The sequence below is a fragment of the Phaethon aethereus genome, assembly GCF_964289735.1.
Source record: "Phaethon aethereus genome assembly, chromosome: 6".
Taxonomy (NCBI): Eukaryota; Metazoa; Chordata; class Aves; order Phaethontiformes; family Phaethontidae; genus Phaethon; species Phaethon aethereus.
In genome coordinates this window covers 35866548-35890466 of record NC_138580.1, presented here as the reverse complement: position 1 = coordinate 35890466, position 23919 = coordinate 35866548, and positions in this window count along the sequence as shown.

Below are 23919 nucleotides of genomic sequence, written 5' to 3'. Positions count from 1 at the left end.
ATATCATCATTAACATTGATGTAAAACCTGTACACTCATCTCTTTAGCACACGGGAGCACTTTGTGATATTAATATTTCGCATGATCAATACTAAAAGAAAAATTCAAAAGGCCCTGAGTTAAGCTGTTCATAGTAGTCAAAAGCAGTGCTGACAATTCATTTTTATCGGGGTTTTTTTTTCCCCCCCACACACATCAGATTTGGATCTCATACTTTGATCTATATATTTGCTAGTCAGTAGTCAGACACCTGTAATCAAAGCAACTTTGTTTCAAGCCCATTTGCCTTCGCAGATTCTGAAGTTAAGAACTAATTCTATCAGCTTTAAAATAAAGAATGTGCTAACGCTTAATAATTCTGAGTACGCTAAAAGTTATACATTTAAGTTTGATAAGTTATGTTAACCTGTGCAACAGTACACATGATGCCTCTAGGCCCCACAAGAGGACCAAGTCTTAAGAAGGATTTTGAAGGTAAACATTGAGAAGGATTTCTGACTGTTCCACAAAGTAAGGAGCACAGGAAAAAACCAAACAAGTGGTGAAGTAAAGTTCAGAAAATGTTTTTCAAGCTGATGTCACAGAGGAACAGAGGAGTAAAGTAGAATCACGGTACAGACAGGTTAAAGTACACAAAACAAGAAGAAAATAAAGTCTAAGACCCTGAACCTTAAATTACTGTTGTCTTTAGCAATAATGCAACATGGTAATTCTATTACAAGAGTATTTTTTGACATTTGTTAGATGGAACACCCATTTAATTTCAAAAGTTAATGCAGAAGGATAAATATGACTTAGAATACCATCTTTCAGAAATCCCAATTTTAAATTATTTCTATTTATTTTGGTTTATGACATGTTTATGCTACATCTAAAAAAATCAGCTTGAATCCCCGTCTACATTAAAGGAGCAAAAATTAAACAGAAAATTATGTTCTCTTGACAAAGAGCACTTCAAGATACAGTATATATTTAATCACATAAATGAAAGAGGTGAGGCTGGCAAAGACTTTGGTAAACTTGTCAAACACAGTTGCCAGCTTTCAAAAATTTTAGCAGCTGTTCCTCAGAAGAAGATAAAACAGGCAAGTTTAATAGTTCTCTTTGTGAAAAAGTTTGCCAAAAGCATTTCTTCATTAAAATCCAAGCCCTCAGTGGACATTCAGGTTTGTGTCAGGTACTGTAAGCATACACCTTACATGGGAGGCTTTTCTGAAATACAAGCTTCAACTCCAGGTACTAAGATACTACAATCAGCTTTAAATGCTTAATTCAAGTTCAAGACTTGTTTGAGCCTGGAAAGAACTCATATTTTCCAAAGTAGGAAACCTACTACTACAGGTAACATGGAATATCAAACTGACAAGTCACAACCATTGCTTGATTGTCCTACTGTTAATTAATTTAAAATATATTCAGTATCAATATAAAGTTACACTCCATTACACACACTTTTTACAGGCTCTATACAGGCTTTTTACTCAAGGGAATGTTATAAAAAAATCTACTTTAATCTATTGATTTTGTCTTTGACAGTCATTTCTACTGCTTTCTCACTTTTCAGTGTCTCCTTATTACCTGCCTCAGTGGGCTCTACTCAATTGCTATGAGAAATGAGCTTTAGCCTTCAGATTTGAGTCATTTAAATGCTAGTCCTTGACTGAGACTGTTAAACTAAGCATCTGGTTTCATGATCCAAACACTCACAAATAACTCAGTATTTCAAAGCCGTACACATATATCAGAAAAATACGCATACATCAGAATAAGCAGCCAGCAGATACATACAGCCTTGTAATACTTCTGTCACTATAGGTTACGTTCTACAGAATTACAATTCTCTCTTTTCATTATATATGTATGGCAATTCTAAGCCTTTAGTTTAGCAAGGTTAGGAAAAATTCCACTATTTCTACAGAAGAAATAACCACAGACTTCACACCTAACAAAAAAATTAACTACAGTAGCTTTACAAAAGGAATATTCCATTTGCCCATTTCTTTAAAGGTTGTCTCCCAGAATCCTACGAAGAATAAGAAACTAAATCAGGATTTAAGTAAAATAATCAGGGTGGGGATAGGGGATCAAATAAAGAAGCTCCCTACTTTTCAACACTACACTAGATCACATTTTACAGATAGCTTACCACACATTAGGAACTTTTTCACAGCATTACCCTACTTCCACTAGAGAAGTATCAAGATGCCCTTTAATTAAAAAAATCTAATAATTAAGTATATATTTAAAACTCTAAATAAATCAGGATTTATAGGACCAGACACCATTAATCTTCAGAAAATCTGTATGGATTAAGTTAAATTGCACCAGAGACTAGAAATACCATTTGGGCGGTTGTATACTAGGCTGCACAGTGAAGTGATCAAATAGAATTTTATTTCCAGGAGGAAATAAGTAGCTCAATTTATGGCAAGATATGAAAAAAACAAGGTTTAGTCATAAGAAGAAGTAACATTGCTGTTAGATTGCCCTTATTGTAATTTTAAGCCAGCAAACATAGTAGCACAAGTACGCAGTGATGTACGTGCTCCTTTAAGAGGTGTGTTCAACAAGAGATGAACACCAAACAGCAGTCATACTTTTGAAAGCCTTCTCTATTTCAGAATAAATGGTAACAAGTAATGAAGGGCATATAATTCATTGTGATCACATAGAAACAGCTTCAAAATGGTAATCAATTCTGTGTGTTTGCATATTTACAAGGGGCCAGTGCCAATTACAGCCTTAATTCAGCTGGGCAAAGCAATAGCCCACAACTCTTTAAAACACTCTTAAAAGCATTAAACCTGATTTTGTCAGAGCTGTGAAGTTTCAGTTATCCTCAAGTGATTTTCTGTGAAAAGAAACCTCTATAAAAACATACTGGTAAAACACTCCCAAAACTACCAGCTGATGCGTAATAACCCTGGGGATGTAACTGGTCTGCAAAGCTCTGAGATATTTAGCTTGAAAATAATAATTTTGCATATTTTCTTATTAAAATCTTGATTATTTTTCAGACATCTGTAAACTTTAATCACCAAATTCAAACAGTTGTTCCGTTCATAAAGCAGAATTTCCTGTCAGGAAAAAAACACCTTAGTACTTGTTTATTACCATTTTTATTGTAATAATTGAATTATTCTGGCATTTGTCTACACCGATGTCTCTCTAACATTAAACTGAATAAAACAGTAACAGAAAACCTTCTCTAACCCCTGCTGCAATGCCCGTGTAGGAAGTGACTGCAATCTGAGTTCTAACAGTGTCAAAAACTTAAGTCACTTATAAAATGCCTGACAGTTAAATTGGGGCTTGTGCCATTTTAACTTTCATCACAGGAACTTGTGATCATGCAACCTTTAAGCAAAATGTTTTTAATCAAGACTCAATTATTCCAAATAATTGTCATAATGATCAGTCTAGAAGAAAAAACAAACCTGAAATTCATTTCTTGTTATGTGAAGACTTAAACAGAAAAGCTGTTAGAATATCAGTGCCATATAAACTAAATTTTTCTTCTAGTTAAGACAGAATGGACTCACATATGAGGAGTAAGTGTTTGAACTGTGGTAAAGTATATCTAAATAAGTGCTAGAAGTGGCAAGTAACTTAACTGTTCATTTCCAAGCTGCCTCTGCAAGCTACACTTGGTACCTTTCCTTTGCAGAATTCCAGGATTTAAAATTCAGTAAGTGTACCTTATTCGTGCTAATGCTTTCCTTGCCAGAACATCCTCACAGCATTCTAAATGTCCTGATTTGTTTTGCTAGACAAAGCAAAGGTGAACTCATGTAAGTCCTTCTTTATGGAAGAAAAATAGCACATTGTCATCTCAAACACCATGAACATGAGCAGCAGCCTCCTTTGGCATCCAATTGCAATGATCCATCAGATCGGTTTTAGTCCTCGGTAAATCTAGGCTATGTTCCACCTTAAGTGCCATCTTGTATGGTGTTTACCTCATGATAGAATCTTATTACACATAATCTTCAAACTACCTCACTGTAGTCCTCAACCTGAAAACCCCTTATGTATCAACAGCCTTAGTGAAGCTGGAAGGCTACTTGCTTTTTGCCATGCTCAAAAAACAACACTGGGAAGAGGGATAGCTGTTTGTTTGCTACCTCTGTGGGGAGAAGGAAAACAAATAAAAGGAGAAAAGGAAAGCAAATAGAGCTTAAAAGAAAAGAGTTCCAAGAAGTCCATCCAGAGTAGATGACCAAGCAAATAACATAGGAGAAAAACATGAGCTGATTGTCTCCTCTGCCAGCGTCAGAGGATTTGCACTGAGGACACACAAACTTTTCCCATGTTCTTCTTTTTTTTTCAGCTGCAATCTAGTCACAAGTCCTCATGGGCTACCATGGTAAGCAGAAACATGCATTATTTAAGCAAGTGACCATACGCAGCAGCACTCAAAGGATCACCAAGGGGTTAGCTTCGTTTTACCACAGTCTGTATTCTGCAGAACACAGACAAGCAGCACAGCAAGCCCATCTTTCTGATGCATCCCTGTGGCAGCACTCTGCTTGTCCCTCTCCATCCCATACCAGCATGGGTAAGGTGTGGCTGGTGCTGCAGGACTTGGTTCCCAAGCCCCCCAAGTCAGCCAGCAGACCCAGTGGCAGGGAGCCATCTCCTGCCTCGTGGGCACTGCTATCACATAGGCATATGTTTAGTTGAAAAAGAAAAAGCCTGCTGCACAAACAGAACAAATACATATTTTTCAAAGGAGGAAACACTCATGAGATAGGCAAGCATACTATTAAAATTCACATTGCATAGTATTAACCACTAAATAATAGAATTATATAAATAACAATCAGCCACAAACAGCATAAGTGAGAGGTTGTTCTAATCTGTCAGCATCTGCATGCAAAAAAGCTCATCTTTCACACACACTCTGCCATCCACCAGCAGGAATATACACTTTCCCCCTCAAACCCACTCCACAAACCTTCAAGTTACCTTGTACTATTCAAGGTCAAGAAGGTACTCAGATATACTAGGTTGCTTCACTCGGTGCATGTCTCCGGGCTAGCATTACCTTTGCTATAATTTGTACATTTGAAAAATGTAATCCATTCTCTGCCTAAACATGCTCAATAGATAACTAAGCCTTCCAGACAACATGGGTAGTATTTCAGATCCTTTTCATATCTTTAAAATATTGCCGGCTGGCAAAGCTTCTAGGGGGACAGATAGGGAAATCTTAATCCTATAAGGACATTCTTAACTACAAATCCATTTTGGAAGTGGTCCTACTGAAGTGTGGGAGGTCAAGCAATAGGCAGCTTCAGGAAGCAATATTGGGTCTCTACTCTCCAAGTATGTATTGGTCTGGTATGCAAGCCCTGAAGTCTATCTGGAATCAGAATACTGAACAGAGGGGGTTTTTGAGTCTAGAAAATGCTGACAACAGAAGCTACATCCCAACAAGCAGGAAGCCACAAAGGTTTTGTTCTAAATTAACTTGTACTACACAAAAGCATTAGTACTGATTTAACTTAGAAAATCCTAGTTTAGAAAGCTAGCCTCGGAGGAAGATGCTATGTGAAAAAGTCAGTCTGCATATGCTTTACATCACAGATATTAAGGTAAGAAAAATAACTCATGCTGCAGACAAATTGTTCTAGTATTCCACAAATGTCACTGTACAACAGTAAGTAAAGTATTGTGAAACTCTAAATGGAGGCTTTCTGTTAGTTTCTTTAATAGCACTTATTTCAATTGTTTAAGAGCATGCCATGACACATTACATAAGAGTATTCATCCTCTGTGTTGGTTAAACATCAGCACCATACAGCTGCATGTGGTCCAGAGTCTTTAATATTGGTAGGGAGCTATTCATGAAATGGAGAGATTGCATCAAATTTCTCTATTACAATTAGCACACTCCCCCTGAGGTATCATACCCCCACCAACACTTCTGCAGATTCTGAAAATTGTAGCTGCCTGTCCTATTTTAGCGTCTCCAGTTGTGAGCCAGAGTACTCAGTTTTTGCCACATGCCCAAAGTGATTTATTTGAATTACACAGAAATAAAGTTACCATGGTAGGAAGTGTGGTTTGGGAGCCTTACATTGATAATGGGTAAACAGCAGTAAGATATTACATGATTTTTAAATCATTAACAGAATATTACCAGTTACTGAAAGGGTATGTTATGATACACAGCAAACAGGAGTTATAGGGTTAATGCCACATGTCCTATTCCTCAAGTAATTTCACTTTTTTGAGGTGCTTAATATTTGTCAGCAGTAGAAGCAGTTTTTCCTTCTTCCTGATCTTTTATCATAATTCGAAAGTCATAAAAAAATCCAAGCATTTTTGAGTTCATTCACTACAAAAGAAAATACTATGGCATTGACAAAACAGTCAGTCTATAGTGGTCCGAATGTATTGCCAAACCAGTGTCTTGTGTTTCTGAACATCTGGTATTTACACTGACTCACTGTCATCACAAGAACTTTACTCTCCAATAGAGATGTATAGGTGGCTTGTTCATTGCTCTGAGCGCATCATAATGCAGTATTCCAAATGATGAGTGTTAAACTGTGGATTTGGAAATAATACTTCCATCTCCTTTAACATGAGACACTTAAATCTATGTATCACACTGATTCTCACTAAAGTACTATTTTAGAAGCTTTCACAAAACATTTATAGTAAATAAATTCTTCAGATATGTAGTTCAGCTCCAAAGTATTTTCAGCAATTTAGTAAAATATTACAATATATTGAGCAAAGTGTGGCACAGAGGGATAAGAGGAAGAATCCCAGCTGGCAGTCCTTGTGAGCACCATCTTACAGGCAGTGTTCATAAAAGAAACTCATCATCAGGAAAGCACACAAAGATAACATAGTAGAGAACAGTAAAAAAATGTTATCGTTTACAATACTGAATATGAACCAAGTGCCACCTTTTTCTTCTTTCCTTTCTTTATGTATCCTCTCCTATAAATATTTTTTCAGTACAATGAAAAATAATTTCAAGAGTTAATGAGTAGACAATAGACTGGTATTGTGCATCATAGTTTTGTATGCACATATAAATTACGGATCAGAACTCTATTTAATAGAAGGACTGGCATATCTACTTGCCTGGAAACTTGGGTTTTGTTTCTGATTTTTCATCTCTGGCTCAGGAAAATGTTGTTCTTGGTCACTGGTCAGAATCAACAACCCACTGTAATATGGGAGGGAGGAAGGAAAGAAACAGGGTCTCAAAAAAAATTCCCATGATTCACATTTCTATCAGATACATGTTCCAAAAACAGATAGTAAATTACTGCAGGAAGTTTCAAAGGAAGAAATTTGGTTTTGTCTGAAAATAAGATTTTGCCTCAAATAAATCAGCTGCTTTTTATTCTAACTCCAGGAAAATATTTTTGTTTGGTTTTTCATTTGTTTTTAAGTAAATTTTGCATAAATATATTAGACAATAAGTTGTTACTGTTTTTCAACTTCAATCACCGAAGAGCTGAACAACATCATGAATTGTAGAACAAGCATTTAATCCAGAAGATATTTTCACTGTTCTTGTCTCACTGAATTATAGGGTATAAAGCTTCTCATACGCCAGTCACCTCTGCTTGCTAAGATGGCTAGATGCTCACGGGACATAGATCATGTTGACAAGTTTCTCACAATGTATAAATCTGCAGTAAGATTATAAACATTTGGCTCAGAATTTCTGTTACCATATTGTAACTGAAAATTCTTAGTTCAGGCTCCAACAGTCACACAAAGGAAAAAGCTAGAGACGGCTTGAAGAAAGACACTTTGAAACACCCTTCCCCTAGTTGAATTAAGGTCATATTAGAACTACAGACATACAGCATTAGCCAGAAAACACATTTTTAAAATCATTGATTTTTTTTGTGTACTAACTCAAATCCTTCTCAGTTGCAGAGAACAATGTGCTTGTGGGTAGGGGGAGAAGTAAAATGAGAACAGACAGCAAATTATCTATCAAAGGACATTAGTGGTAATTTCCCAGGAATTGAAGTGCACAATGTTCAGACTCATTTATAAAACTCATTAGCCTTTAAAACATAGTAAGGTTCCAAATCAAATCAATATTTTTAATAGAATAAACTGTACATCATTCACCTGCACAGAGAAAAAATATTAAGTCCCAATATAATTTAGAAAGTTTATATGATCTCTTTCAAGTTCTCCCTAAATAGTCACTTTTTCAAGTCACATTTCTGATGAGGACCTTGCACAAAAACATGTACAGATGCAAGGACAATAAGTTAAGGAACAGCATCAATGTTTATGAACCCCCTGCTAGTCTGTCTCTATTACTACCTTCTGCAAGGTAATTTGAAAATTCTCAAATGAAAGCAGCAGCAATATTGATGAAGCCTTCAAATGCATGAGAAAGGCAATTGTTTCCTTTCAAATACTCTGAGGAGGTTTTGGTGTTTTTTTTTTTATATTTCCAATGTTAATAAGCCAGGAATGCAGTACAAGTGTTCTGAAAGTGAGAATATACAGTCATGAAGTAGCATAATTTTAGAAGTGTTTAGAAGTCGTTAGCTATTTGTAGTCTACCTACAGTATCAGATCTCTCCCCACCCCCCAATTCATATATTTTTTTCATTCTGCATCTTTGTACCATAGAATATTGAAAACAAACAATTCTTATGTTTACAGACACCAAACTATTCAAGGTTGACAATACATTTATAAACATTTCTTATAGTCTTACTATCAATCCATTAGTTACCATTTAGATGTGGTTATAGTGAGTAAAATCACTAACAGGAAAAATTTATGGGAACCCACCTCACAATACCTTACCATGTCAGTTCAAGGGAATTCACAGGAGAACTTCCTGGGTAGGAAGTGTTGTACCAGTGACCCAAGTCACTCATTATATAGAAAATTTGGACCTTTAGCTCTCAGAAGGATGGGAAAGGAAAGATTCATCATAAAGGAAAAGTAACTCTCCACTAATGGAAAGACTGCAGCAAAGCAGCAGCATGTAATTAGACATACAAGCTGTGCTACACCAATTTTACAGAACTTTGTAGTTTCCCCGATATTTTCACCTGAGCCACTTGTGAATCTTGGTGCCTGTTCCGAGCAGACACACGTAGCAATACAGAAAATTTGGGGGCTAATAGTCTGATTTGTAGCTGCATTCAAGTTCATCTAGAGAATGCTATATACAGTTGATGAGAACTTTTGGAGACAGAGAAAGCAGCACTTCAGTAACCGAGCTGGAGGCTTTGATCTTTTCCTCTCTGGTCTCTCAAGCAGCATAATTTAAACGCAGGGCTGCTAGTAAACTTCAGATTCTGAAAGTTCTCTCTCAAAAATAAACCAAGTAAGAAGACAGTCAGAGAACAGCTCCTTCCCCCTGTTCCACACGGAATGTACCTCTTGGGTATTAGGAACATTGATCTAGAAGGCACATCAAGGGTAATCAGGTCTAGTTCTCTGGCAGACAGCTACATTATTAATTGTTGATCACTTCAGTGACCTGCAAACAGTAATTCATAAAGAAAATAAGGCAGTATGGGTCAGACTAAATCTACGTAGACTTCTTCCAAAGAGGCTTTTCTGCTACCGTAGGGCTATCTATAACTTATAGCTATGGTAATGACACGCAATGAAGTTACATGTGGTTTGGAGTGCATACTGGGCCTGAAGACACAACAACTTGTCTTTTCATGATTTTTTTCTCCAGCAAATTAAAAATTGCAAATCACAAATTTTGACTAAGTTGTTCCATGAACAGCAATTTAGGAACTCTTTCCCCTGAAAATTATGGACACTTAGAAAAGCAAGCCAGTTACAGGTAAAACTGTTTTGAAATAGGAGGAAGGTTGTGTTTCTTTGAGAATCTGCTACATGACAGTAAGTGAGCAAGAAACAGGAAATGGGTAAATTTGAAGAGCGTAAAAAGACCTGGGAATTATTCTGCAGAGCTGCAGCAAAAGGAATGCAACAGGTTATTCAATAAAATAGGGTGTTCAATGAAACCACACAGGGAGTATTTCAGCTCAGTTTATAATCTCTTTATGAATTGCCTTAATCTTAGAAATCATAATATAGGGCTACATAGAGCAAGGATAACATACTTCAACAGGCATATTCATCTGTCCTTAAACTGAAAATACTGCATGCCTTACAATAATCCAAATATTTTGCTCAAAGAGCCAACTTTGCTTCTTCAGTCAGTTTTCCAGAACAGCATAATGCAAAACAGAGCTCATTAGACTTTTCTATGTACCAAGCTAATGGAAGTACCAGATTGCATGTTAAAAGCTGGTAATTAAGGTGATATCTAAGCCCATAAGGCTACTACTCCTATTCTGATCTGTAATCAGATACAGAATCAGAAGCTCAAACCACAGCAAGGGTCTAAAACAAAGAACAAGTTCCTTGATACAAAGAGCTCTGCATTTAAACATGATAATACCATGCTGTAGAAGACTGACACAACTGAAATTTTTAACTACTAAAATTAGTTCGAAATAATACAAAATCATAATCCATTTAATTCTTTCTAAATTTATAATAAAGTTTTCACAAACCACTTCACATTATTCAAAAATGAAGGCACGAACTACTTGTTTAAAGCCACCTACAGTCTTATAAAAAGATAGGGTGTTTCCTACTGATAGATTTACAGTTAGTTGCCCAGAAAAATACTTGACAGGAATCAGGTTTACTCATAAGAGAAGCAGTCTTGAAAACACTGAACAGTTAGAATAGAAGGGCTATTCTGATTTACATTAGTTGAGGCTCTGGTCTTTGATATCTTCCCTTCCATGACTAGAAACAACACCACATAAGAAAGCTGGAGATCTTCAAGCAAAGCTGTGTAAACTAATTTATGAAAAACAGCTCATGAATTAGTTCAAATGCTCCTTCAAAGCTACATGTCCAAACAACAAGGATTGTTTCATAAGTTACTGTCAGAATCTTTGTTACAAAGGAGTAACTTGCTTAGTTGCTTTGAAAGGAATATGCCTATCTGCTTCCTCATCTTCCATCTGCAAAAGCAGATTTCTCTTTTACATCCCAAATTAAAAAGCCCCAGGCTCTCATCTTGGTGTTCTCCACCATCACCCATGCCACTATGCAGTCTTCTGTAAGTCTGAAGTACCTTGGCATTCATGGTACCCGTAACACCATCTCCTATAGCAGAATGAGCTCATGCATAAAGTCATACATACAAATTGTGCATGTCAAGCACTTAAAACAGTCTTAAAATTCAGTTTATGTTGAATTGGATTATTATTTTTAAGCTGCAGGATGGATATGTCTTCCACTCAAGACTTCAGAGGAGAGTGTTCCTCTAAGTACTGACCTCTATTTCCAAATTTATAGTTTATAATCCCAGCAGCATTCTCATCTCATCAGTAGGAAAAAAAACCCTCAAGTGCCCCAGTCTGCACCTTTTATCGCAGAAGCTCACCACTTCATATTTTCCTTCTTCTGTTAATTTAAACATGGCTGAAGGAGACCTATAGAACCAGGCTAAAGTAGAAATTCAGCAGTTAGAATGATCATGAAATGTAGCACGTGATTAGAAGTTTAGCAAAGCAGTTGAAAACTAAGGACAAGGACCAACAGTTATCAACTAGGTCCAGGTCTCCTGTGTGGTGGCGTACGACATTCTGGTTAGCATGTTAAGAATGTTGCATTTATTGGAACAATAAGGAATCTCCCTGTTGTTCAGTTCAGCAAATCAGCAGGTGAGCAGTTAGCCAAGGAAAGGCATACATTAGGCTAAGGAATGCCTCAGACAGCAATTTGGAAAAGAAACCCATTCCAAACTCTAGTCAATAGTGTCTGTCTACTTTGATAATTGAATAATGAATTATTTGATTATACATGCTTTCTTATATGAAGGCCTAAAAGGTCTTTAACTCCCAAAGCCTTGGTTAATTATCTTTAGGGCTTTGGCATTGCTATTTAAACTTGACTTATACATGACCACTTTTTGCATTGTGGTCACAGTGTTCTCTTGGCACACAGAAGAGCCCAGTAGAATCCTATAATTAAGATACATTAATTCATATAGGGAAGAGAAGTGCAACAGAATATTTTCTTTATCACCAAAGAACCAAATATACACACCATGAAAAATTCCACATTACATATATAATTCTAACTTGCAATCTAAGTCTTCCAAGTATTCTGTTAATGTAATTCAGAAGTATTGAGTGATATAGTCATGATGGAAATAAAGATTAAACAGATACCAGTGTTAAACAGAAAACATTTACACACAAAGCAATTTCCTGCCATTCTGCCCTCTTATTTCAGTTTGTAGGGGATTCATCTGAACATATGCAGGTTTAGGCCAACAAGGTGGTCCTGAACATTAATGCAAATTAGCTGAATACCTTGAGCCAGCAACATCAGCTTTTAAGTCTCAAGTGCAGACTCCCATTAAATTCTAACCTGTGACAGGATCTTGAAAACATTTGGTTAAATTCCAGAGGCCAGGAAGGTTATTTTCCAAAACAGGCAATTCACTGATGTCATCCATCCAAAAATGAAAAAAGGTTCAGAAATATTAATTTCAAAATTTGTAAATATGACAAAGTAATTCAGGTCTACATTAGGTATATGCTGCAAAATAAGTGTAATGCTTAACACAGAAATTAAGTGTTCCACCACACTGACAGTCTTTTGTTGCTTCTAGTTTGGTTTGGTTTTTTAAAGGCACCACCATAATATTGTCTACTCTTTGTTTTGATTTCTTGGCATAGGTAGGGGGTTCTTTAAACTGGTATGTCAACATCATTATCTGGGGGAAATTTAAGAAAATCACCTTTAACATTAAGAATTCCATACGCAGAGTAGGAATGAGACACAGATTAGATACTCAGTGTAGAAAGAAGGGAATTAGAAAGTTATGAGAACATGGAATTAAATTTCTTCACTCACTCATTTCTAAGAGTCTATGTCAGTTCAACATAACAGTTTAATGCCTCTGGACCATTTCATCAGTCACATTGCTTGAAACAAACTATATACAGCTTTTATAATACCAAATAACTCCGCCATCCAAGTGGAAAGCTGTAAACAGAAATAAAAGGAGCCATGCCTTGAATAGCACAAGTATGAAGCCAGCTTTTTGTTACCTTTTTATATTACACCTCCTTCTATAGTATAAACACACATTAGAAAGTAAGAGAAAAAACTGACAAGAAAAACTGAACTCTAATAATTCTAGACTGTTTTTAGCATATCATGGCAAGTCCTTCAGCCATGCAGAGTCAGTAGGTATGAAAGACTTGGCTAGAACATATGAAGCATAAATAGATGCAGCAAACTGCTCTTTCCCATTCAAATAGGTTCTGACAACATTAGAAATACAGATGCACTGCAGTTACCGCTGCACTCTGAAGTAACCAGATATCTGCAGTGAATTGAAGCAGTATTTCTAAAAATCAATTTACTTTCTGGGAAACTGTTTAGTATTAATTAGTGACGCTTCAACACAGAACTACCCATTATAGGCAAAAAGATTTCCATACTGTTTGTTCTAGATTATCAGTATTGTTTCTAGGGAGACACTGAAGTCTGCTCAAAAATCAGAGGCTGGAAAAAATATAGCTTGTATCTGTAAGACTACCAAGTAGCCCAGAAACAAATAAGACTATTACACTAGCTTATGCTTATATTTGAGATATTTCTTATTATTCAATTTGAATTTTTTAAAAACTCCAATATTAAGACTGTATTAGTCACATTAGTCTATTTTATGTTAAAAACAGCAGGTGGACCTACAGATGTAAGAAAACTCCCTGACTTTCATCCCTTCCAGAAGCATGAAGTAAACTTCTAAACTTGAAATATCATTTGATCCCACACCCCATCAGTAAAAAGCCTTTCTTTGACAGTACCAAGTTCTTCACTGGTAATCATTCCTTGCTTTGCGCAGTTACCAGCAGAAAGAACAAAATCCTTTAGAACAACTTCAGTCTCACAGAATTGTTTGGGTTGGGAGAAGCCTTTAAAGGCCATCTAGTCCAACCCCCCTGCAATGAGCAGGGACATCTTCAACTAGGTCAGATTGCTCAGAGCCCCGTCCAAGCTGACCTTGAACATTTCCAGGGATGGGGCATCTACTATCTGGATGCTTTGTTTAGTTATCTGTGCTGTCCTATTAAATCAATCCCACCATGAAAATGATGCAATTGAAAGGTCTACATACAGAGAAGTCATTTACTGTAGAGTTGCAGCTGCCTAGAAATACAGGAGCCCGAGGACCATCAAAGCTTCGTCTAGTTCCTTGGTGCTATCACAACACTCCCTCATTTCTTTTCACTGCTTCTCTCCCTCCACTCCTCAATCTTGCTCTAAGTGAGTGTCTTTTGGCATTCTTCTTGCCTTCTTCCCCCAGCATCTCTAATGGGGTAGCTGTTTACCACACTACAGCTAATAAGATTACTGTCATTTCATTACTCTTATGTGGCATATACCTCTGAGTTTTTTCATTTGCTGGTAGGAAGTCTGAGAAATGTGTCCTCAGTGATGATTTACTTATTTTCCCTCATTGCTTCCTGAAGTTACAAGACACATATAATCATTCACAGATTTTTTTGTAGAGTGCTTTGGGCAAATGTGTCACATTGAGTTATTCTGCGCTCTGATAAATATTTGAACCTCAAGAAAAAATGTTTAATCCAAGATAGACAGTTTGAAAGTAATAGATCCTTGGAGGAAAGTAAGAGAATAGCAGCCTTGAAAAAAATTGCAGCCTAGGGTAGGCACATTGAGAGTCCAGGCAAATCTTGTAAGCATATCCAGCACGGTCATCAAAAACACCTAGCAGTAATTTTGGAGAAAAGGCCAATTTTATCAGCCTCAGAAATTGCTTTCCAGTACAGACTACCACAGGAGATTCCATTATGACTCCTCAGCATTCTCACCACAGGTGCAGTCCAGTTCCTACACCACAGGGAAGATAACGATTTCAAGTGTGCTGCTCTAAAAGGGAAGGCCATAGCACCCAATACTTTGTAGGGTCAGTACAGCCACAGGATTTCACAGAAGCAGCAGATTTAGGGCTCTGATCACTTCCTTTCTATCGGACAGTCCTGTTGTGGGGTCTACTTTTCATCCTCAGTAATTTATTAAGGAGAACAGAAATCAGACACTACTATGACTTTTGAGCCTAGATTCAGTCTACAGAAAGTACTATAATATTGCAGGTTAGCATAAACACAGAAATCGTTATAATCTATTCATTTAATTCCCCATGCGTCCCTTCTTACACAGATGTGCTCACAATGAGTTGGTTTCTCTCTGGTAAAAGGAGAATTTGTACAATATTAGAGTAATGAAAATAATTCCTTACACAGATTTATCAACATAGCCTTTCTATCTCCTTCAATGGCATAATTTAAACACTAAGTAGAAAAGGCAACAGCATAGATTTTTTTCAAGATTCTTTCACCAATAAAGATTGGATTCAGTGCTATTCACTGAAGAAAGCAAGCTGAAACACTGAGGTGAGCAGTGCCTCATTCATCAGTTCAGAAGACTGACTGTATTCAACATAGCTAAAATACCACCACAAAACCATCTTTATTTAACCAGTCAGTTCTTTTCACATGTACTGTATTTTGTCTTTATAAAATACATATCTACTAAGTAATTTACTTAGTTACAGTTACAATTTCTTACTGTTATGACTTAAGTTAGCATGGTCTTGTTTATGTGTATTAACATCAAATTTAAAAGACATAGTGCCCAAAACAAACACAACTTTCAGAAGATGCTATTAGTGACCTGTATTTGTGTATGCCTAGTTTCCACAGCAAGTTTATTTGGGGTATGTAAGAAAGTTAGAGCTACATTATAATTTCACACATACATTCTGACTAAGCACCAGTGTACCTTCCCCTTGCAAAAGCTTCATCATATACCAATTGATAAAAAAGGAGATATGGAAGTAAAACAGTCCCTTGGATTATTTTTTGCCACTTAAGCAGCTTCTTTAATGCTACTCCTTGTAGACCTAAGTTTATGGGACTAGGATGACTGCTTGATAAACTTGATGTCACTAACATAAGATAAAGACCCCGCTGTTGGCAAACCCTGTTTGGTCTTTGACAGCGGTCCATACCCACTTTACCTTTTCAGTGCCTTTACTCAATAAAATTAAACTTGCCATTTGCTTCAAAACCAACCTGTGATAACTCAGTAATTCAGGACTGGCACTACTGCGTTCAAGAAGAACCATTGTGAAAATAGCATTCATCTCATTTTTACTAATAGGATGGCACAGAACACAAATTAGTTAGCTGGGGCTTTTCTTTTTCTAAGTTGCATTACTCTAAGACTGACAGAACTGATCAATACAGAAGATATTAGAAATATAACAGATAATGACAACACAGGTCTCCCTATAATTTCAGCTTTATCATTAATGCAATGCATGAAAAAGATGCTTAAGACTTTGATCCTCAGAAATCCCCAAAAGCACCTGGGCAGCATCCTTTATCTCATCTTAAATTTGCTAGTGACATTTTAGGTAAGGACACTGTAGCACTTAACACAATGCATATGTCAATGCAATTTTGGCTTTTGACTTAATCGATATATATAAACTATGCATGTTCATGTAAAGTCCAAGCATGCATATTCTTGCAAATTCAAGTTTCTGGAAAAAAAAAACCAGTATTGGGTAATTACCCACACAGTGAATTTATTCAAGCTGACATGAAATCCATCACAGCCATCCCACAGTGGCCAAGATCATGGCTTCTAGAATTTTGTGACCACAATACATCATAATCTAATTCCTACAGTTTGAAAACTCTTGAATGAACTTCAAAGTCATACTAAGTAATGTCTTGGGTCATTAACTTTAACACTGCCAGCATGCCCTCACGATTGCCTTTAATTAATGTAAGCTAGTAATTAATAGCATACTTTACACAAAGGACTGCTTTAGTATATAGCCAGTTTCTAATAAAACAATCTCAAAGTGCTTGAAGCAAGATTGGATAATCTGGTGCAGGTGAGACATGTAGAGACAAAAAGCACTAAAACAGGGGTTTTTCTTAATTTAGGTGTAACATAGGTTCAACTGAAGATACAAACACAGACCACATTTTATCACATTTCTTTTGATTTTTTCGCAATACTGAATTTGATTGGTAATAAAGACTTAAGCCTGCATCCACAGATTCTATGCAAAATTACTAAACTACTGGATAGAGAAGTGTTAATTAATTCTACTGTAACAATGAAAACATCAAAATAGAACTCAAGAAATAATGTTACTAGCATCCTGCCACCTCCAACAGCTCCTCTGCCAGAACATGTTATTCCAACCCCATTCTCCCCTCCGAAGTACAGCAACACAGTTTAAGGTAGACAGCTAATTTTCTAAATACTGTGCTCCATAAAATAGCAAACAATCTACATGTTGACTTCAAACTTGAACACTGTTTAAGCCTCCTGTTAACTTTGGACAATGTAGTAATTTCTTCTGCAGTCCATGTAGTATTTAGACACTGTATTTTAAGCGGATGCTCCGACAGAACCGGATCAATTATCTCAACTGACTGACTGTAAAACACCACGCTAAGACCACCATTTGATTCTAGAACAAAGTATCAAGTATTGCTGCTATACAAAACAGTAATCCAAAGGGAAGATAATCAAGGGGAAAGCTCATTTCTTTGACTCTTACTTTTCCATCCTGAAAGCTGAAATGAGGCTAGGCCTACTTACTTAGGTCTGCGTGACATTATCACAATGTTCATTATCACAAATGTTTTCACTGGCAGAGAATGAGAGTCACTAAAGACTTAGTAAGAACAGAAAATTACTTCAGGTATCAGATTGCTTTTGAATAATTCAGAAAACCATTTGTCTGCCAGCACTAAGAACAATTTACTTTGAGAACCATCTGCAGTAGATAACTGCACCTGAAGTCTAGCAACAAGTGCATTTTTTTTTATGACTATTAGCTCATTTTCTGAGAACAATAATGCTTCCATTCCTGTCTTCAAAGAGAGGATTAAAGCATTCACAGAAAGCGAGAGAAAAATGCCAAAAAACAAGGGGATAGCAAAGAATAGGAAAAAACTGTTTTGGAGAGCAAGATGCACCACTTCCCCCATCTCTTTTTTTTTTATTTATTTCCTTCCAAAAGCCTGTTCCCCCATCACAACAGTGATGAAGACTTCATCTGGAGACGTTAAATACCATGAACAGGTGGGTGGGAGTCCTTCCATCAGCTGTAACCAAGGAGAAATCTCAGAACCACTTTACTGTGTCTCTGCATGCTCATCTATGTACCACCTCTAGGTTCCCAGGCAGACTCCAACAGTGTGAAAGAACATTCTCTACTCCCACTTGTAAGCTTTGTTTTTTTCCTCCACAGTCTAGAGTTCTAACAAGGAAAAGGTCCATTTAGATTAAATGCAAAGATATAAAAATGTCAGTGTACTTTGACATACTGTCTAAGTTTATATGTTCAGGACCTAAAGAATAATAATTAATAACACAAATAGTCATAGAAACTATTTACATGCCTGACACCAGGAATCAAGTAGTTCCAGAAACTCAAAATATCTAACAATTGAAATCCAGCTTGCATAAATACAAGCCAGAGCTGGAAAATCAGCTTAAGCAGATAAAGTTAAGGACAGGGAGAACTCTAATAAATTTACATGAATTAAAGTAGCCACTACAGGAATCATAACAAGATAGCCAATCTGCAGAAGTGCTAAAAAAATTACATTTTCTTTCAGCTCTCAGAAGAGATCACTCCATTGCCACACTACTCTGATCCTTTACACTTTACTTCACTATAATCATCCTTGATCCTGAGTAGGCAGAACAGGGTACACTACCCAAGATAATGCTGACCATAACAGACAAGCTACCTAGCACTGAAACTACATATTTGAATGCAATATCTGACAATGCATTTCTCAAGTGCTCAGACACAAACTATTGAAAAGACATTAATAACAGCTGCCACTTACTGGCCTCAGCAGAAAAGGAAAGGGAGCCAGGCAAAATGAATCGGACTAAGTTGTGATTAATACAAGAGCAACTGAAGATTACCTTGTCAATACGGAGACAAGATACCAACATAAAACAATAGGATACAAATTATCTTGTTCATACATATATAAAATACAAAAAGGTTTAAGAAGAACATTAAAGATAATTAACATTCAGGGTATGGGGAAATGAAGAACATGGAACAATTCTGAATACTTTAAGTTAGAGCAAAGGAGTGCCAGGAAATGGACTGTAGCTTACTATCACATATCAAATATGAAATGGACTAAGCAAGCCAATTACTCCAAGAGGTTTTATTCATCTCTTCTAGATCTGTGACATACTATTGGTATTCCTATGATGCTATTTTACCCTGCTTTCTCACATACATGCTACTGCTTTCATACCTCAGTGGAAGTATGGCGCTTCAAAGAAGGGGTTTCCTTAAAAGTTGTTTAACAAATCCACCCATCAGGATGTCGCCATTTCAGAGGATGCATTTGTGGATAGATATGGATGCATTTAACATCACATTCTGAACTATGCTTCAGAAGAGCTTTGCCAAACCCTGCTAGAAGTGACCATTTCTTCCTTTCATTTGCCGTATGACCTCCTACATGGAGCTAGTAGGTGGCTGAACAATAGCCCAGAGCTTACAAAGAAATGAACTGGTAATCACAGAAGTCTGACAATACCCAAGGATTTCCAATCCGGCAAATTAAAGGAGAATGTCCACAATAGAGTTACTAATTTTCTGTAGCTAAATGTCATTTAGAACTTAATTTAACATAGTTCATATACATATTAATACCGAAGAACATCAAGCTAGTTTCATATTTCTGTTCCACAGGGACTTGTCCAATTAATTTGAGTTGAGGAACTGGTACAATATGTGACACACAGAAGTGACATAAGTCAGCCAGTTTCAGCATGCTCACATGTATGGGCTTCAGTGATGCCCTAACCACATTTCACAGCAATTAACAAAGTCAGCTATAATCAGTTCTTCACAGTCTTTGTAGCAAGACTTGCTTAAGATTGGGTTTGTGGGTTGTTTTTTTAGGAGTGAGCAGAACTGGAAATTGTCAGCTAGCTTACAAAAAATAATACAGATCAAGTCTGACAGGAGCAAGAGTGCTAAGCCCAAGACTTTTGCTGTAATTGCAATATCAGGCAATGGACAGGCTGATTGAAGTCAATATTTTCACATTCTCATCTGAATATTTCAGCCCTCCAGGACATGGTCCAGAGACCAAATTACTAGAAATTAGTCATGCCTTGCTCATTACCCCAAAGGCAGAGACTTGCATACAAGAATTTGAACATGTAACTTTATAAACTCACTGCTGTCCAAAAAGATGCTATTGAAGAAAAAAAAGTAGATTTAAAAAGATCAATAACATTTCTTGCATTTCTTTAAATGATGTTTCTACTGAACATCCATCTACTCATTTCATATGTATCCTACATATCGCAGGATTACAAATGTATACTTTATCATGTTTTAGCATCACTATACACAGAAAAAATGTAGACAGTAACCTAACTTTTAGAAACCCATGAAGAAATCCTAATTCATCTTGAAGTACTGGAAACAGTATCAGGTATAGAATTTTCATTTCCACTGCCTTATTTTTGTGTCTTAAAGTACTGACTTGTCTAAGACACTATTAAATATATACAATATACACAAGAATTTGCATCATCTATATATCTCAAAGCTGTATGAAGAAGAAAATATTCCCCAAACCAGCTAAAGATACCATGATTTTACTTGAAAGGAACAGTTCTCTTGGTTTTGTTCATTTCCAGCTTTGCATGCATCAAGTGAAATCCTGATTAGGCATAACCAAATATCCTCTTTTGATCACTAGAGGGCCAAGCCATCAAGTTAGAAGGTTTATTAAATCCTTAAGTTTGTGTTAAGAGATCAACTGAGGTTTGGGGCTTTTAAAGTGTTTGAAAAATTTGAGGCAATGCGGATTAGTCTAGTTTTTGAAACTCCTAACATCAGGCTATGCTTTAAATGTAATATAGAAATTACTGAACTTTTTTTGAGTTACACAGATAATGCTAGATGATTATTTAGCCTCTTTCAAAGCCAAGGAAAGGTTATGTTTACTAGACCTTTTTTCTCCTCTCACTCTGTAAAAATCCAATAATGCCTCAAATCTAGAGAGGTTTCATTTGTTTCCGGAATCCTTATTTGTAAAGCCAGTAACTTCCTGCAAGAATCCTTCCTTTAAAACAAACATTAATTTGTGAAGGGCAGATTAAAATAAACTTATTCATTGATACACAAAATGAAAAGCTTCCTTTGTGAACAAGAACTAGTGTCCGCAAAGCATGCCTCAACCAAAAACAAATAAGCCCAGAATGCTTGTTCTTTCTTAGATATTGAAAATCTTATGTCAAAAAAGGGTTTAATAAGAGTACTTTTCCTAGGTTTGCTTCTAGTAGCAAATATCTATGTGCACCAAAATCAACTGAAATGCAGAAATACCACATTAACACTAATAATAAAACCAACTGGTCAAAAATTGGTTTTGAAATATTTATCCTCAATTTATAATTACTGTAGCAAGTACTCTATGGAGACAGGTGTTCAGTTGTTTGTACTAAGTAACACACTATGTCATGCCACAGCTCTGCTTTAAACAAGGCAGCCTTGAGTATACTGTTTATACACCTCTCTCATCAAGAATTATCATAACCAACCAATGCTTGCCTGAGCAGTGGGCTGCCATCATAACAGATCAGAATTGAAATTGTAATCCAAATCAGAAAAAGTTACATTTTGATGATCCATTATATTTATAATCATGGTGCTTGATAATAACTATCAGCACCACAGCATGATATATAGTATATGTAAATATAGATGGAAGAAAGTGAGAGTAATTTCATTTCCAAAGAGCTTGCCTTAAACCAATTTTGTAGTGTCTGAACAGGGAAAGTGTCATGGAAAGACTGCTGTAACAGCACTTTGAGCACACAGTACCTATGTGCACAGTCTAACTTCAATACTTATTTTTCTGGAAAAGTTAACTCTTTCACTTCATATTAATTTCTTTTACAACATGAAGCAGCAGATGTATTTGCTATTAGGTACACCACTACTTCCTCAAAAAGTAGGAAAAATTGAACAGGCTGTCTAGCTCCAGGGTGATTAGCCCTAAGCCTCATTCATCAGCTTCTTACCATTTACAGTACAGCAGTTCATGAGGCTTAAGTTCACTTTGATGTTAGTGACAGAACTATGACATGATTGCCATATTTATTTTCTTTCTGACCTTAATGTTTAAAGAAGCTCAAAGAGCATTTAAAGAAAAGAATTTGTTTTAATTTCTTCCAAGCGATTTATAGACCAAAAAAGTTGGTTTGGAGGCATTATTTATGCTTGTACATTCCACTAAGCAATTACTTTCTATTTTACACAATTGTGAATTAAAGACATTGAGGGAAGAGTACCAGTTTTAAGCAGAACAAGTAATCTGTAAATATTATATTTAAGGTTATAAACTGAGGTTGTCTACCAAACTACACCCTACAATCTTTGTTAGTGCAGCAGTAAAATTATAACTCTTTATTTTCACAAACCTATGGCAAAACTTAGCTATCTGGGAATTCCCTCTTTCACACAGTTTGTACTTGTCAATAACGAGAACACAACATTGTTCTGAAGTGGGCCATTGGTCAGGACAGCTGGCATTTTCAAAGTCTGACAGATAAAACATTAAGAAAAGAAGCTTTTAGAGCACTGATCACTCCATTGTCATTCAGTAAGTCTGACCTGTACTGCAAGTCTCTGTTTCTTCAGAAGCATAAGTTGAGCTTACAGGCTCTCTAGTATAAAAAAAAAATTTCATCTGTTGTGTAAAGAAAACAATCATCATCTGTTCATCAGAAGCTTGTTGTAATTTCAATAGGAATGTCAGATTGAGTTGTTAAAATTTCTTAGTCCATTGAATTGCAAGGATGGGTCAAAAGTTGAACTTCTGATTAAGTATTTCATGAAACTAGGGGAAACCACCCAGTCTGGAGACCTGCCATAGAGCACGGATTTAGTAACTGTTTGAATTACCTCTTCCAGGAATTCTTGATTAGAAAGTTACATCTGATCTTCAGCCAGGTGGAGATGATACAATGTTTTGTTAAAAATGTCATTCCACCATACACAAAAATTGTTATTAGAAAGGTTATCATGCTTCTGTCCAGTACAGGTACAAGAATTACATTTTCAATTATTAAATATAGAAAGAACACTTGCTAAGGGGCATTCACATGTACTATTTAAGATTATTGTTTTGCAGTATCGCTAAATTAGGAAGTTCATGAAACAAATATGATTAAGTGATAAGCATATTCTACTTGGACAGTGGCATGGTGCCAAACAAAACAGGAAACTGGGATCCAATTCTCTGCCTTTCTTGTTCCATAAGACAATTTAAACAAGCAAAACAATCCTGACTGCAAGGAATCTAAGATTAAATAGAAGTTGCTTTGCAGAAACTACTCTATAGACACAATGATCCATTCCAAGTTACTTATGATAACCAAGGAACAAGCCCAAAATCAGCAGTGCTTAACTTACAATCAGAAAGAATCTAGGAGAATTAAATGCTTATTTGTAGTTTGTTAATATTTTAGAACAAAGTTAGGGAGTTTGCAAGGGCCAATGCATTTCCTATGTAAAACACCAGATTCTGCCAAAGTTTAACTATGCCTAACAAATTAAGCTTTGCTACAACCACAGACGCTAAAGACTGAATATGTAATGTGACATACTAAATCATGAAGCATCTAACATCTCTGTTGTGCATCAAGTCATTAAGCTAGCAGCTAGAACAACAGCAGCAAACAGTGTCCAAGTCTCTCTAGAATTGAGATGGTTCAAGAAATAAGCCA